At 34.1% G+C, this 18,020-nt stretch overlaps 4 non-coding genes across 4 annotated transcripts; all 4 read left to right on the top strand.

Moving 5' to 3' along the window:
* Positions 1 to 144: 144 nt before the first annotated feature.
* On the top strand, positions 145 to 286 carry LOC130648329 (U8 small nucleolar RNA). The gene has a single exon (XR_008982936.1). It is a non-coding gene; the product is annotated as a U8 small nucleolar RNA (small nucleolar RNA).
* A 2,954-nt stretch (positions 287 to 3,240) lies between these two features.
* On the top strand, positions 3,241 to 3,381 carry LOC130648333 (U8 small nucleolar RNA). The gene has a single exon (XR_008982940.1). It is a non-coding gene; the product is annotated as a U8 small nucleolar RNA (small nucleolar RNA).
* Positions 3,382 to 6,342: 2,961 nt separating this feature from the next.
* LOC130648328 (U8 small nucleolar RNA) lies at positions 6,343 to 6,484 on the top strand. The gene has a single exon (XR_008982935.1). It is a non-coding gene; the product is annotated as a U8 small nucleolar RNA (small nucleolar RNA).
* A 2,954-nt stretch (positions 6,485 to 9,438) lies between these two features.
* On the top strand, positions 9,439 to 9,579 carry LOC130648331 (U8 small nucleolar RNA). The gene has a single exon (XR_008982938.1). It is a non-coding gene; the product is annotated as a U8 small nucleolar RNA (small nucleolar RNA).
* Positions 9,580 to 18,020: the final 8,441 nt, after the last annotated feature.

Genomic DNA, 18,020 nt, shown 5'->3' with positions numbered 1-18,020 from the left:
TTTGAATCATCTAGATGGAGAAATGTCAAAAAAAACAAAGAATAAATGTAAACACAATTACACGCAATACCGTTTGTAAGCTTGCGCCACAAGTGTTAACAAAGGGCGCTAAATTGCTATATTTTTACCGTTTTTTTACATCCATCATCAGTATGGTGTAATCCTTACCTGTGGATGACTAATGTCATCCTCAGTAAGGTATGTGATGACATGGAGCTGAATGATCTATATGATTATACGCTCTGGGCCTAAAGGTCTACAACACCCTTTATGGTCTAAGTCTGATCACCATCTTATTACAAATAAAGAATTGAGCCTCATTGTGTTAAATATATAGAATTGCGAAGGAGATATTTGGCGAAATCCAGGTTACCTCACGTGGTCGGCATCATCTTTCAGCAATCGTAGGTAGTGGTGATTATAAGGATCAATGTGTTGGTATTCTGGTTGATTGACGGGTGACTAAGTTAAAATTATTGCTAAAGATCGCTGAAATTGCTTCCCAAGCACCCTATAAAGTATACACGCACGGTTACAATTTTTTTTTATACATATTTCATCAGAATTGTCGCTGATATTAGTTAGTATACTAACCCAGGTGAGGAGGTTTTGTGAGATGACATTATACCAGCTATCACCGGTGATAATCTGTCTTTAGACATTGTTTGACGTTAAAGATGAAAAAGTGCAAAACATCAAATAGCCGATGAGTGGTCAGCAAAGAAAGTTACTTCTGATCCATCAGAAACCAGAAAGCTCAATTGGTTGACAACGCTACCTTTGTTTGATTTCAAATATGCATTAACTAAGAACGAAATTTGAGATGCGGTTAGGGTGAGGTATGGCGGCAACCTCCAAATTTTCCGACGCGACGTGCCTGTGGAAAAAGTTTAATTGCTAGCATTCAATGTTTTGTAAAAATGCGGTTTTGTTATGCAGCGACACAACGATCTTCGAAATCTGACGGCGATATCGTTGGGTGAGGTTAACAAGGATGTAGAAATTGAGCCAGTGTTGAATGATTTGGCTGGTGAGGCGTTTGAAGAGAGGACAGCAAATAGACGAGTTGGTGCAAGACTGTGTTTTGGCTAAAAGTTTAAAAAACGTTTGTGTATATCAGAATTTTTGATCCAGGTTCTAAAAGATCCGAAAACACCATCAAACAATGCTTCGCGAAAAACGAGTTGGAGAAAAAACGCCAATATAATAATTGAATCGGAAATGTGAAATAGATCAACTTCTCTTCGTTTTCTCAATCAATTGTGGTATGGCAAACTAAGTATATTTGCTCAGTAAAAACGGAACGTTTCGTTCAACAACTTTACCTCAGTGAAATTTATATTCGGAGGTCTCTGGAACTCTTAAAAAATTGCTGATGTCTCACAAATATGACATTTCATAACTCAACGCCAAACGAAATAGCTGAATAGCGTGTGCGGCTTTAAGCGTTTTTCTCAAGCGTCATTGAAGCAGAACTTCTAGAAGGAGAATAAGACTAAAGCAGGTCGAAACTGGTAATTACTCAGAAAAATAACGCAAAGTCCAAACATTTTCGGAGTTCACCTTTCAGAGCACTGAGTACTAGTGGTTTAATTAATTTAGCATTTCTAAGCATAAGACCTTGTGATAAGTCTTTCAGAAATGCCATGATTAAAAGGCGTTAAATACAAGTAAAGTGGTTGAAAAGATACTTGAGGTCGTTGAACATGGTTGCTATGGGCGCTTGTTTACCGGATTGTAAAATATGAACTGAAATTTATCATTAGCACTACTTTTCCGCTGTATTCTAAGATAAAATTGGTGTTTAAAAATAGATAAAAGACAGTTCTTAATATTTGGCCATTTTTTTCTAAGGATAACTCCTCCTGCCTTAACAGTGTGGACTGAATTATCTAAAATATATTTCGCGCATAGTGAAGACTGAACTTCCAAATCAAAGAGATTTTATTCTTCACCTTTTATGTAAATACTTATGTATTTATTGGTTTATTTTCATTGCTTCTAAGTTTTTGTATAACATAGTGCCGTAAATGTTTATTTACTTTTTCCCATCTATGTGCAGGAACATATCCTTGGCAACAAGTTAAGTCAATTTTTTAAAAAAATAGATTATAAAATGTTTTTCTAAGCTTAAGCTTCTTATTATATACTATTACATTATTTTTTGTTTGTCACATTAGTGTGACTAAATGCAGAGAAACAAAACAAATATTTTTCATTTATTGGTGATAGAAGATCTGTATAAATTTGTCTCCAGCGAAATCTACTGAGTGTACAGAAATTGTGTACAAGAAAGCATTGAAGAGACAATGTTCGTATTTTGCATATTCAAAGCTCGAACCTACGTACTTAAGCTAAGCTCTCCTGTACTTCAAAATTGTTTTATTTGATAAAGTTGCTTGAAAAGTTGAAGTACAAGTTTGTTGCTTTTGTCTCATGTGAGGTATTCAATATCGCGTCTTTTTTCCTAAATATTCCCTCAATCAGTGTTTTCTTGTCTTTAACTACCAATCTCATGTCAGAAGTGCACACTTTTACTTTGGTTTCCGGTGTCTTTTCTTTATCATCACATCATCACCCTACCTAACTTTAACCCATGCTTTTTTCATCGTCACCATCGTGCAAGTACGAGAAAAGATAAAAAAGCAGCATTAAGGAAAGGATAAAAAATTGACCTACCTCCAAATAATACAAATCTAGTGGTGTAATCTGGCTGTCTAGAAAGTCTTCATAGGAAGCAAACTCGGTGACAACATTGTCTGTGGCTGACACACTTTCGTCCTCCATATTTATTGTTTACTAGTAACTCTATGGTGCTACGGAAGCACGAAATTTCAAGTCAAGACTCCACACACGAACGTTTGTCGAAAAGGACTGGATATGAACGATAACATAAGCTTGCTTAAATGGAATCTACACATTCTCGAATTTTATCACAATCCATCGTTTATATACCCTTCGTTTGCTGATGTCCATAGTGGTCCCAATATTAATCGTTTTTATCAGGTGATCTGATTGAGCAACTAAATTGTGCCTTTAAAAAAAAATTATTTTTTAGCCCAGAATCAAAATTTGAATCAAATTTTCTCTATTAATACAAAATCATCTAGATGGAGAAATATCAAAAAAAACAAAGAATAAATGTAAACACAATTACACGCAATACCGTTTGTAAGCTTGCGCCACAAGTGTTAACAAAGGGCGCTAAATTGCTATATTTTTACCGTTTTTTTACATCCATCATCAGTATGGTGTAATCCTTACCTGTGGATAACTAATGTCATCCTCAGTAAGGTATGTGATGACATGGAGCTGAATGATCTATATGATTATACGCTCTGGGCCTAAAGGTCTACAACACCATTTATGGTCAAGTCTGATCACCATCTTATTACAAATAAAGAATTGAGCCTCATTGTGTTAAATATATAGAATTGCGAAGGAGATATTTGGCGAAATCCAGGTTACCTCACGTGGTCAGCATTATCTTTGAGCAATCGTAGGTAGTGGTGATTATAACAATCAATATGTTGGTATTCTGGTTGATTGACGAGTGTCTAAGTTAAAATTATTGTTAAAGATCGCTGAGATTGCTTCCCAAGCACCCTATAAAGTATACACGCACGGTTACAATTTTTTTATATATATTTTATCAGAATTGTCGCTGATATTAGTTACTATACTAACCCGGGTGAGGAGGTTTTGTGAGATGACATTATGCCAGCTATCAACGGTGATAATCTGTCTTTAGACATTGTTTGACGTTAAAGATGAAAAAGTGCAAAACATCAAATAGCCGATGAGTGGTCAGCAAAGAAAGTTACTTCTGATCCATCAGAAACCAGAAAGCTCAATTGGTTGACAACGCTACCTTTGTTTGATTTCAAATATGCATTAACTAAGAACGAAATTTGAGATGCGGTTAGGGTGAGGTATGGCGGCAACCTCCAAATTTTCCGACGCGACGTGCCTGTGGAAAAAGTTTAATTGCTAGCATTCAATGTTTTGTAAAAATGCGGTTTTGTTATGCAGCGACACAACGATCTTCGAAATCTGACGGCGATATCGTTGGGTGAGGTTAACAAGGATGTAGAAATTGAGCCAGTGTTGAATGATTTGGCTGGTGAGGCGTTTGAAGAGAGGACAGCAAATAGACGAGTTGGTGCAAGACTGTGTTTTAGCTAAAAGTTTAAAAAACGTTTGTGTATATCAGAATTTTTGATCCAGGTTCTAAAAGATCCGAAAACACCATCAAACAATGCTTCGCGAAAAACGAGTTGGAGAAAAAACGCCAATATAATAATTGAATCGGAAATGTGAAATAGATCAACTTCTCTTCGTTTTCTCAATCAATTGTGGTATGGCAAACTAAGTATATTTGCTCAGTAAAAACGGAACGTTTCGTTCAACAACTTTACCTCAGTGAAATTTATATTCGGAGGTCTCTGGAACTCTTAAAAAATTGCTGATGTCTCACAAATATGACATTTCATAACTCAACGCCAAACGAAATAGCTGAATAGCGTGTGCGGCTTTAAGCGTTTTTCTCAAGCGTCATTGAAGCAGAACTTCTAGAAGGAGAATAAGACTAAAGCAGGTCGAAACTGGTAATTACTCAGAAAAATAACGCAAAGTCCAAACATTTTCGGAGTTCACCTTTCAGAGCACTGAGTACTAGTGGTTTAATTAATTTAGCATTTCTAAGCATAAGACCTTGTGATAAGTCTTTCAGAAATGCCATGATTAAAAGGCGTTAAATACAAGTAAAGTGGTTGAAAAGATACTTGAGGTCGTTGAACATGGTTGCTATGGGCGCTTGTTTACCGGATTGTAAAATATGAACTGAAATTTATCATTAGCACTACTTTTCCGCTGTATTCTAAGATAAAATTGGTGTTTAAAAATAGATAAAAGACAGTTCTTAATATTTGGCCATTTTTTTCTAAGGATAACTCCTCCTGCCTTAACAGTGTGGACTGAATTATCTAAAATATATTTCGCGCATAGTGAAGACTGAACTTCCAAATCAAAGAGATTTTATTCTTCACCTTTTATGTAAATACTTATGTATTTATTGGTTTATTTTCATTGCTTCTAAGTTTTTGTATAACATAGTGCCGTAAATGTTTATTTACTTTTTCCCATCTATGTGCAGGAACATATCCTTGGCAACAAGTTAAGTCAATTTTTTAAAAAAATAGATTATAAAATGTTTTTCTAAGCTTAAGCTTCTTATTATATACTATTACATTATTTTTTGTTTGTCACATTAGTGTGACTAAATGCAGAGAAACAAAACAAATATTTTTCATTTATTGGTGATAGAAGATCTGTATAAATTTGTCTCCAGCGAAATCTACTGAGTGTACAGAAATTGTGTACAAGAAAGGCATTGAAGAGACAATGTTCGTATTTTGCATATTCAAAGCTCGAACCTACGTACTTAAGCTAAGCTCTCCTGTACTTCAAAATTGTTTTATTTGATAAAGTTGCTTGAAAAGTTGAAGTACAAGTTTGTTGCTTTTGTCTCATGTGAGGTATTCAATATCGCGTCTTTTTTCCTAAATATTCCCTCAATCAGTGTTTTCTTGTCTTTAACTACCAATCTCATGTCAGAAGTGCACACTTTTACTTTGGTTTCCGGTGTCTTTTCTTTATCATCACATCATCACCCTACCTAACTTTAACCCATGCTTTTTTCATCGTCACCATCGTGCAAGTACGAGAAAAGATAAAAAAGCAGCATTAAGGAAAGGATAAAAAATTGACCTACCTCCAAATAATACAAATCTAGTGGTGTAATCTGGCTGTCTAGAAAGTCTTCATAGGAAGCAAACTCGGTGACAACATTGTCTGTGGCTGCCACACTTTCGTCCTCCATATTTATTGTTTACTAGTAACTCTATGGTGCTACGGAAGCACGAAATTTCAAGTCAAGACTCCACACACGAACGTTTGTCGAAAAGGACTTGATATGAACGATAACATAAGCTTGCTCAAATGGAATCTACACATTCTCGAATTTTATCACAATCCATCGTTTATATACCCTTCGTTTGCTGATGTCCATAGTGGTCCCAATATTAATCGTTTTTATCAGGTGATCTGATTGAGCAACTAAATTGTGCCTTTAAAAAAAAATTATTTTTTAGCCCCGAATCAAAATTTGAATCAAATTTTCTCTATTAATACAACTAATTTGAATCATCTAGATGGAGAAATGTCAAAAAAAACAAAGAATAAATGTAAACACAATTACACGCAATACCGTTTGTAAGCTTGCGCCACAAGTGTTAACAAAGGGCGCTAAATTGCTATATTTTTACCGTTTTTTTACATCCATCATCAGTATGGTGTAATCCTTACCTGTGGATGACTAATGTCATCCTCAGTAAGGTATGTGATGACATGGAGCTGAATGATCTATATGATTATACGCTCTGGGCCTAAAGGTCTACAACACCCTTTATGGTCTAAGTCTGATCACCATCTTATTACAAATAAAGAATTGAGCCTCATTGTGTTAAATATATAGAATTGCGAAGGAGATATTTGGCGAAATCCAGGTTACCTCACGTGGTCGGCATCATCTTTCAGCAATCGTAGGTAGTGGTGATTATAAGGATCAATGTGTTGGTATTCTGGTTGATTGACGGGTGACTAAGTTAAAATTATTGCTAAAGATCGCTGAAATTGCTTCCCAAGCACCCTATAAAGTATACACGCACGGTTACAATTTTTTTTTATACATATTTCATCAGAATTGTCGCTGATATTAGTTAGTATACTAACCCAGGTGAGGAGGTTTTGTGAGATGACATTATACCAGCTATCACCGGTGATAATCTGTCTTTAGACATTGTTTGACGTTAAAGATGAAAAAGTGCAAAACATCAAATAGCCGATGAGTGGTCAGCAAAGAAAGTTACTTCTGATCCATCAGAAACCAGAAAGCTCAATTGGTTGACAACGCTACCTTTGTTTGATTTCAAATATGCATTAACTAAGAACGAAATTTGAGATGCGGTTAGGGTGAGGTATGGCGGCAACCTCCAAATTTTCCGACGCGACGTGCCTGTGGAAAAAGTTTAATTGCTAGCATTCAATGTTTTGTAAAAATGCGGTTTTGTTATGCAGCGACACAACGATCTTCGAAATCTGACGGCGATATCGTTGGGTGAGGTTAACAAGGATGTAGAAATTGAGCCAGTGTTGAATGATTTGGCTGGTGAGGCGTTTGAAGAGAGGACAGCAAATAGACGAGTTGGTGCAAGACTGTGTTTTGGCTAAAAGTTTAAAAAACGTTTGTGTATATCAGAATTTTTGATCCAGGTTCTAAAAGATCCGAAAACACCATCAAACAATGCTTCGCGAAAAACGAGTTGGAGAAAAAACGCCAATATAATAATTGAATCGGAAATGTGAAATAGATCAACTTCTCTTCGTTTTCTCAATCAATTGTGGTATGGCAAACTAAGTATATTTGCTCAGTAAAAACGGAACGTTTCGTTCAACAACTTTACCTCAGTGAAATTTATATTCGGAGGTCTCTGGAACTCTTAAAAAATTGCTGATGTCTCACAAATATGACATTTCATAACTCAACGCCAAACGAAATAGCTGAATAGCGTGTGCGGCTTTAAGCGTTTTTCTCAAGCGTCATTGAAGCAGAACTTCTAGAAGGAGAATAAGACTAAAGCAGGTCGAAACTGGTAATTACTCAGAAAAATAACGCAAAGTCCAAACATTTTCGGAGTTCACCTTTCAGAGCACTGAGTACTAGTGGTTTAATTAATTTAGCATTTCTAAGCATAAGACCTTGTGATAAGTCTTTCAGAAATGCCATGATTAAAAGGCGTTAAATACAAGTAAAGTGGTTGAAAAGATACTTGAGGTCGTTGAACATGGTTGCTATGGGCGCTTGTTTACCGGATTGTAAAATATGAACTGAAATTTATCATTAGCACTACTTTTCCGCTGTATTCTAAGATAAAATTGGTGTTTAAAAATAGATAAAAGACAGTTCTTAATATTTGGCCATTTTTTTCTAAGGATAACTCCTCCTGCCTTAACAGTGTGGACTGAATTATCTAAAATATATTTCGCGCATAGTGAAGACTGAACTTCCAAATCAAAGAGATTTTATTCTTCACCTTTTATGTAAATACTTATGTATTTATTGGTTTATTTTCATTGCTTCTAAGTTTTTGTATAACATAGTGCCGTAAATGTTTATTTACTTTTTCCCATCTATGTGCAGGAACATATCCTTGGCAACAAGTTAAGTCAATTTTTTAAAAAAATAGATTATAAAATGTTTTTCTAAGCTTAAGCTTCTTATTATATACTATTACATTATTTTTTGTTTGTCACATTAGTGTGACTAAATGCAGAGAAACAAAACAAATATTTTTCATTTATTGGTGATAGAAGATCTGTATAAATTTGTCTCCAGCGAAATCTACTGAGTGTACAGAAATTGTGTACAAGAAAGCATTGAAGAGACAATGTTCGTATTTTGCATATTCAAAGCTCGAACCTACGTACTTAAGCTAAGCTCTCCTGTACTTCAAAATTGTTTTATTTGATAAAGTTGCTTGAAAAGTTGAAGTACAAGTTTGTTGCTTTTGTCTCATGTGAGGTATTCAATATCGCGTCTTTTTTCCTAAATATTCCCTCAATCAGTGTTTTCTTGTCTTTAACTACCAATCTCATGTCAGAAGTGCACACTTTTACTTTGGTTTCCGGTGTCTTTTCTTTATCATCACATCATCACCCTACCTAACTTTAACCCATGCTTTTTTCATCGTCACCATCGTGCAAGTACGAGAAAAGATAAAAAAGCAGCATTAAGGAAAGGATAAAAAATTGACCTACCTCCAAATAATACAAATCTAGTGGTGTAATCTGGCTGTCTAGAAAGTCTTCATAGGAAGCAAACTCGGTGACAACATTGTCTGTGGCTGACACACTTTCGTCCTCCATATTTATTGTTTACTAGTAACTCTATGGTGCTACGGAAGCACGAAATTTCAAGTCAAGACTCCACACACGAACGTTTGTCGAAAAGGACTGGATATGAACGATAACATAAGCTTGCTTAAATGGAATCTACACATTCTCGAATTTTATCACAATCCATCGTTTATATACCCTTCGTTTGCTGATGTCCATAGTGGTCCCAATATTAATCGTTTTTATCAGGTGATCTGATTGAGCAACTAAATTGTGCCTTTAAAAAAAAATTATTTTTTAGCCCAGAATCAAAATTTGAATCAAATTTTCTCTATTAATACAAAATCATCTAGATGGAGAAATATCAAAAAAAACAAAGAATAAATGTAAACACAATTACACGCAATACCGTTTGTAAGCTTGCGCCACAAGTGTTAACAAAGGGCGCTAAATTGCTATATTTTTACCGTTTTTTTACATCCATCATCAGTATGGTGTAATCCTTACCTGTGGATAACTAATGTCATCCTCAGTAAGGTATGTGATGACATGGAGCTGAATGATCTATATGATTATACGCTCTGGGCCTAAAGGTCTACAACACCCTTTATGGTCAAGTCTGATCACCATCTTATTACAAATAAAGAATTGAGCCTCATTGTGTTAAATATATAGAATTGCGAAGGAGATATTTGGCGAAATCCAGGTTACCTCACGTGGTCAGCATTATCTTTGAGCAATCGTAGGTAGTGGTGATTATAACAATCAATATGTTGGTATTCTGGTTGATTGACGAGTGTCTAAGTTAAAATTATTGTTAAAGATCGCTGAGATTGCTTCCCAAGCACCCTATAAAGTATACACGCACGGTTACAATTTTTTTATATATATTTTATCAGAATTGTCGCTGATATTAGTTACTATACTAACCCGGGTGAGGAGGTTTTGTGAGATGACATTATGCCAGCTATCAACGGTGATAATCTGTCTTTAGACATTGTTTGACGTTAAAGATGAAAAAGTGCAAAACATCAAATAGCCGATGAGTGGTCAGCAAAGAAAGTTACTTCTGATCCATCAGAAACCAGAAAGCTCAATTGGTTGACAACGCTACCTTTGTTTGATTTCAAATATGCATTAACTAAGAACGAAATTTGAGATGCGGTTAGGGTGAGGTATGGCGGCAACCTCCAAATTTTCCGACGCGACGTGCCTGTGGAAAAAGTTTAATTGCTAGCATTCAATGTTTTGTAAAAATGCGGTTTTGTTATGCAGCGACACAACGATCTTCGAAATCTGACGGCGATATCGTTGGGTGAGGTTAACAAGGATGTAGAAATTGAGCCAGTGTTGAATGATTTGGCTGGTGAGGCGTTTGAAGAGAGGACAGCAAATAGACGAGTTGGTGCAAGACTGTGTTTTGGCTAAAAGTTTAAAAAACGTTTGTGTATATCAGAATTTTTGATCCAGGTTCTAAAAGATCCGAAAACACCATCAAACAATGCTTCGCGAAAAACGAGTTGGAGAAAAAACGCCAATATAATAATTGAATCGGAAATGTGAAATAGATCAACTTCTCTTCGTTTTCTCAATCAATTGTGGTATGGCAAACTAAGTATATTTGCTCAGTAAAAACGGAACGTTTCGTTCAACAACTTTACCTCAGTGAAATTTATGTTCGGAGGTCTCTGGAACTCTTAAAAAATTGCTGATGTCTCACAAATATGACATTTCATAACTCAACGCCAAACGAAATAGCTAAATAGCGTGTGCGGCTTTAAGCGTTTTTCTCAAGCGTCATTGAAGCAGAACTTCTAGAAGGAGAATAAGACTAAAGCAGGTCGAAACTGGTAATTACTCAGAAAAATAACGCAAAGTCCAAACATTTTCGGAGTTCAACTTTCAGAGCACTGAGTACTAGTGGTTTAATTAATTTAGCATTTCTAAGCATAAGACCTTGTGATAAGTCTTTCAGAAATGCCATGATTAAAAGGCGTTAAATACAAGTAAAGTGGTTGAAAAGATACTTGAGGTCGTTGAACATGGTTGCTATGGGCGCTTGTTTACCGGATTGTAAAATATGAACTGAAATTTATCATTAGCACTACTTTTCCGCTGTATTCTAAGATAAAATTGGTGTTTAAAAATAGATAAAAGACAGTTCTTAATATTTGGCCATTTTTTTCTAAGGATAACTCCTCCTGCCTTAACAGTGTACTAAAAAAACACACAAAACATTGGAAGGGTGTACAGCCGTGCCCGTCGCTTCTTATTGTTGTAGAAGGCATATACAATATGCATATAAAGAAATAGAAATTTTTAAATTTCTGTTTTACCACTCAATTTCCACATTTTATATAAATTCTTTGGGACAGGATGGTATGAAATAGACCAAAATACCTGATAAGTTGTTTTTAATTTACAAGCAGTGGCTTATAAAACTTTAGGGTGAACATTGTTGAAGACAATGGCATGACATATACTGATAGAACCGATCTTTGTTGTTTTAGATGTTATAACTGAAACTTTTATTTGACATTTTATGTTATTTTGCGAGGAAGGGCAATAGCTGCTGCTTTTTCTATATTTTGTAGAAATTCTTACTGAAGCAACATACCGAAATGACTGATCCTACTTCATTAAATTTTTGATGCGTTCCAAATCGTAGTTTTTTGAAATTTTGTGTAAGATTTAATGGGTAAGGACAACATACAAAATGTCAAAAGAACTGACTTTTGTTGAATCCGATGTACTCCCTACAACCATTCCTTTTTTTACACTTTGTGAAGCTTTTGTGAGGAAAGAGTGTATGCAATATCAGCGAAATAACTGATTATCGTTGCAAGCTGTTTTTCTTTTGCATTTTGGATTAAAATATTGTTTTAGAGGACATACGCAATAGATATATATATACCAAAATAATAAAATTTTGCAAACTTTGTTGTTAACCTCTTATCCTTTACAAGATAAACTTTTGTGGGAGACCGAGGATATGCAATGGACAAGAGAATTTAGGATTATTTAGAATTTGTATTTTGTGTTGCAAATTTGGTACAAAATTTGACATAAAATAAACTGTTAGATTGATTGTTGTTATTTTAACATGACTCATTATGACTCCAGTTTCACACCATACAAGCTGTTATTTTTTTATATATATTTTATGTAAAAATTTATGACAGAATACTATATGAGATTTGAAATTTTGTGTTAGACTTTACTGATGGTAAAACAGCATGCAAGTTGCTAAAAGGACTGATTTTTATTAATTTCGGGTTTAAAACCTTTTTTTTACATTTTGTAAAAGTTTGGTGAGGAAGGACCGTATGCAATATATCAAAAAACGTTTTATTGCATTGTAATTTATCCTTGCAATTCAGTTTTTTACATCTTAGATAAAAAATTTCTGCCAGAGGCACAATTTATTGTTTATTTTTCACATTTTGTGTCAACCTTTGGCAGGGTTTGCAATAAATTAACTGATTTTACCATATACATTGAGAGAGATTTGTCTTTGACATTGATCAGCTTTTTTTTGTATGTGACATTTTGAGTGATTTAAATTTTATGGGTGAGATGTATTTTGAAATGCTTTGGTAAACTTCTTTCCGAATAAATTTCGCATTTGTCAGATGGTCAGAGCAATTAATTTTAGTAGATTTAGATTGTAAATGTGACATATATACTGCAGTTGTTAGACACCTTCATTTTTTTGGTCATTTAAATAATAATGCAAAGGTAAGATGCGCACTGCTGTATTGTTTGTTTTTTGATGGACGTATATCTGATATATGAATTAAATAATAAATACAGTGGATTCTTCCAAGGGAAACAGCTAGTATATAATATTACGCTAAACGCGTCTGTATATGGCAGGTAAGGTGTATAGGTTTTCTGTAGATAATGCATATTATCTTGAGATCGAAAGTAATACATGTATTGCACCTATACACTTCATTCAAATAAATGACCTGCGTGTTCACATCATATTTCAACAAGTCGTGTAGTAGGTTCGTTTGCGAAGCTTACAAAGTAATTATTAACGCTAGCATAAAAAAATAATAAAAAGAGACGATGTTTTGTTGTGAAACAATTTTGTAACTTGTTTGCTCAGTAAAAAATTTCATGTGTAATATTCATCGTCACTTTTGTATCACTTTGAACCTAACAACTGTTACTTAACTGTCACCGTCTTTTCATCAGTTTAGCATGGGTGAGTTTTAGAGCAAAACTTTCGCAATCCTTCGATTGACTTTAAGATGCGAAAATTTACCCGAATAGAGAGCAAGGTTTCTGTCAAATTTTAAACTCAGTTATACCCTGTATAGCCAATGTATCGGTCTGTGTTACAACGTCATACTTAGTGCTGTTCGAATCTTGTGTGATTTTTTCGTGTTTAAAAGTCGATCATTTCTACGTTAAAAATACTCGCGAAAACCCTACTTAAATGTAATCACCTTACTAGACTGAAATCAGCTATATATGTTCTTGAAAGATTCTGAACTTTAGAAACGCGTGAGCTAACTAATTTCTCGCCATTTCCAAACCAAACATAGTACCGAAGCCGAGATCAACATTGTTTTAATAAATCTAGCATTTTTCAGTTTCAGATAGACCAACAATGGCAACGTGTGGGTATCAAAATATTGTATTCACATATTCTCTTTCTTGTCAATTACAAGTTAAGGATCATTTGTAATTCTAGTGCCAAATAAAACCTTGCATTTCAACCTTTTGAACGAAGCTTGACTCTTTAATACTTAATACTGGCCTGCAGGAAAACTAAAACAAACATGAAAAATCACACGGCTGATGAACGTAAAACTCACACAAGCAAACTATCCTTTCCCACAGAGGAGGTTGATTTTAGACGCGGTGTGTCGAATCTGCATCTATCAAAATCATTATTAGAAGATTATTAGATAAAGAATTTATTGGAGAAAAAAACACATGCCACTTCAAAATATACAAAAGAATCTTTAAAGTTTTCTTAATAATTTCCTTCTGATAAGGGATTTGACTTCTTTATTTCTCCAAATGCATATAGAAGTACTTGTGAATGAATTGCTGCACAACACTATCACCATCCCGAATGATGCATTCGACAACTTATCTTGCTTAATCTCTTCAAACGCTGTCAGTGTAAGCCGTATTGCAATATAAACTGAGTAACAAGACACCTGCGAAATCAGCAAATAACTCACTGTCCGGATTAAACGTTTACTGTAATGAACCTGGTTTCTTCCTGTATGTTGCCGATCCCTGACTGATATTGACTGCTTGTGAACAAAATACATCAGACGAGTGTAAGCTACAGTAATAGCCGCTATGCCAGCTATAGAAACACCGATAAAAAGCAAATCCAAATATGTATCTAAATATATATTATCAGGAAGCCTCACGAGCATTGGTTTAACGATCTGTGGCAGTGCCAGTAATAACACCATGATTAATACCGGCACCACTAAACGTTTTAGTGTAATGTTGTAATTATATACTGCTTTTATATACATATCTATAGCCATTACAAACGTTACACTTGCTGATAGAGTTGTCGGTATGATTAGACAACAATAGGATATCACAAACAGTATTTCCAGTTGCCAAACAGTAACGAGAAATATGTATGATGGTAAAGCAGATATACCAACTAACAAATCAGCGCTACTTAATAGTAGAAATAACTTCTGAGGTTTTGTTTTTGTCTGATGTGTTACTTGTAGACAGGATAAAAACAATAAATTGACTGTTAGAATCGACAAAGATAAAAAGGTTGATGTTGCTGCCCATGGAATCAAAGCAGAATCTGTTGGTCGTCCTCGAGATGATAAAACGAAACTGTTGTATCTCATAATAGTCATGTTTTCCATAATTATATCTTTAAGACGTTGAAAATTTAAATCGTATAGAAAGATGAATTATCTTCTGTACCGTGGATCATAGTTTGCGAACGAGCATTTACGTCTGTTTCCAAAAGCATGTCTATTTTCGACTAACTTAAAAGTGTATTACAATGAGTTTATATATTGTTTTTGTTCACTTAATTGTCTGCCTCGTCTTTCATTTTATTTCTGGAATCTTCGTTATTTATATTATAATAAATTTAATTATATTGTTTATATATGCCACTATGAACGGAATATTACTAAAAAAACTGATCAATAAAACTTTCTAAGCGTTATGTTTTATGTTTTATTTCTATAGTTATTAAAATAACTAATTTTTAATAAAAAATAAAAAATTATAAAGAACAAAATAAAACAGTAACAAGTCAATTAGCAGTATAATGGTTTGTTAAAAAAATGAAATGATATTTTTTTAACCGTGCAATATCATGCGATGAATACCAAAGCAAAACGAAATAAAGTAACGCAAACCAAAGTCATGAGAAGAAAAACAAATCAAAGTCAAGAAAAGCAATGCGAATCGAATAGTTGTTTCTAGACTTGATATCACTTAAAAATCGAACTTTGAAGAAAAAGGTATTTCCTGAAACATTGTTGGCTGACAAACCCTATCGTTTGGTCAATGTGAAAGTCGAAATCGTTTCAACCACTCGCATTGTTTACTGACACGTCCATTGAAATATATTAGCTAAAAATTTCTACCATCAGCAATCAGCATTTGCAAGTGCGTTGTTGTTAGCGTTTCATGTTTCCACAATGGATGTTCCCGCTTTTTATACGAAATAAGCAGCGCAAATCTTAAATATTGTTTATTTCGTTTTACTTTTACTAATATATTATATTTAATGTCTATAGGTCGATTTGGACGGGATTACATCATTTCTGGATGTTTTAGTGTCACACTGAACACTTTCGTTCGTTATTTCTTTCCCATATTCCCACCCAGTGCACGTAACTGTCGTTAAATCTCTGCAAGAGGTATAAAACATTTATGTTACGTGCACGTAGCAACAAAATATTTGAATGCAATAATTCAAAAAGTTAAGAAGTTTTATCAGTTAACATAAAATTTTCATGCTGGCAATAGACATTCACCAAAGAGTTTGTTTGGTCTACCACAGCTTTGTCTTATTTGAAATCCTCACTTACAATTCTGACATATTTAAAATCATACTTTAAATAAATAACATTCTACGTGTTTGTTCAGTTTTAGCAATTACTTCGAAGAAAATAGGATATGTTTTCACCCCGATTTTATTGGACTAAGATTTTCCTTCGGACATTTATTCAAACGTGACCTATCATTTAGGAGGGGCGTTTAATTGCTTATCACGGAATTCCGTGAAGTAAGGAATGAAATCTCATTCTAATTTTTCACTATTAAAAGAATTATGTTCTTTTATTGTTTGTTATAACACAAAGTTCGTCTCAAATCCCAAGTACAGATGTGACTGAAAATATATAATCCTTTTTATTTGTATTGTTAAAAGTCTAATAAAAAGAAAAGAAATATAAAATCTACAACTAAGCCAAAAAAAAAATTGTGATAAGAAAAATAATTGTAAAAAACGGAGAACAATAGTTTTATAGAATATTTGTAAATCAACAATTACAGATGGTCGTGGCAGATTGCAAATGTCAAATAAAATCCAGAACAACATTGTTGCAGATATATATTACCAATAATAATATTTGTGTATACGTATCCACAAAAATTATAAAAATAATTATGAAAAGAAGTAACGCCAATGGAATTGAAAGTTATATTGGGAAAAGTTTTTATTATGTTGTTGTTTTGTTGTTCTTGTATTTTAACTTTCGTTTCCTTTGATGCTAGACTAGTGCCATGGTCTGCATCACCAAAACTACCGCTCAAAATTAGCTCGTAGTATTTTTCTGCTTGTTTTTGGGTTAACGCTCTAATTACGTTAGTTCATTGATACGAAACCAGAAAATTTCTGTTGTGGCTATCGATCGGGACACTATATTTAGCAAGAAACGCTTGCGTTAATGTGTGAACCACATAAAAAATCGCTTTGTAGATTTGTAACAGCGGGGGCCGTTCCTTGTATTGTGTAATTTCCTCCTTATCTGCATTTTATAGTATAACGCATGTATGGGTTAATTTATCAGAAATGATTTTAAGTTGGAGTTTTTGAAGGCTTATTAGAAAGGCTTCAATCAATTGGCAACCTTACCAATTAAAAATATCTTTAATAAAACAAAACAAAACCGGAGTGATCTTCTTTAATATAAAAGAATTTAATACAAAATTCTTCAAACATGAAATCTTTGTATCATTAAAACCCGTATTTATGCGATACATTTTATCGACTAGTATCTCTGTAACAATACCCGTATTTATGCGATACATTTTATCGACTAGTATCTCTGTAACAATACCCGTATTTATGCGATACATATTATCGACTAGCTTCTCTGTAACAATACCCGTATTTCTGTTTGTTAAAAGTGGTTGCGTCACAGCTTTTTTTAATTCCCACGTAAAAATTTTATAACTTTGTGTTAACAGGTGAACAAGGGTATACTCACTGCAGCTGCAGGAAATATTTGTACGATTCGAACGAACTCTCATAGCTTTTTCCCCAGCGTCAAAGGCCATTCTATATTCTAATTCTTGTGGTTTGTCTTTGCTTTGAGATCAAGATGGTAGCTTCAAGTAACTAGTTTAATATATTGCTGCTCGAAATGAGTTGAATGGTTGTCAGTCAGTAGCTGGATCAGTTACTAGCGTCAAAAATATACCCACGTTATAATAGAGGGGCGGAGGGGGTATAGGGGGTTTATTAAGAAAGGAGGCTTGATGGAGTAGCGTCTTTTTCACTTCTTTTCTGGAAGTGATCGTGTTGCAGGGAATTTTTTTCTTTACTTTTTTTAGTCTACCTTTTTAACTGTGAAAATTATTTGACGTTGTTTGTGTTTCAACATCGAACAAACATTAACAACAATAATTTTCCTTGTGTTATTTATAAAATGAACAAGAACACTCAACAAGAAGAATTGCCAACTGCAATTTCTTTTTCAAAAAATTACATCTGAATAATTTAACATTGCAGTCACACCAAACTTGATTTCAGTCCAACATGAATTATGCATATGTGTTCTAGCAATCTCACGTCTCTGTTTTGTAGCTTTTTT

Source organism: Hydractinia symbiolongicarpus, chromosome 6, assembly GCF_029227915.1.
Source record: "Hydractinia symbiolongicarpus strain clone_291-10 chromosome 6, HSymV2.1, whole genome shotgun sequence".
Classification (NCBI taxonomy): domain Eukaryota; kingdom Metazoa; phylum Cnidaria; class Hydrozoa; order Anthoathecata; family Hydractiniidae; genus Hydractinia; species Hydractinia symbiolongicarpus.
This window is presented reverse-complemented; position numbering and strand designations above follow the sequence as displayed.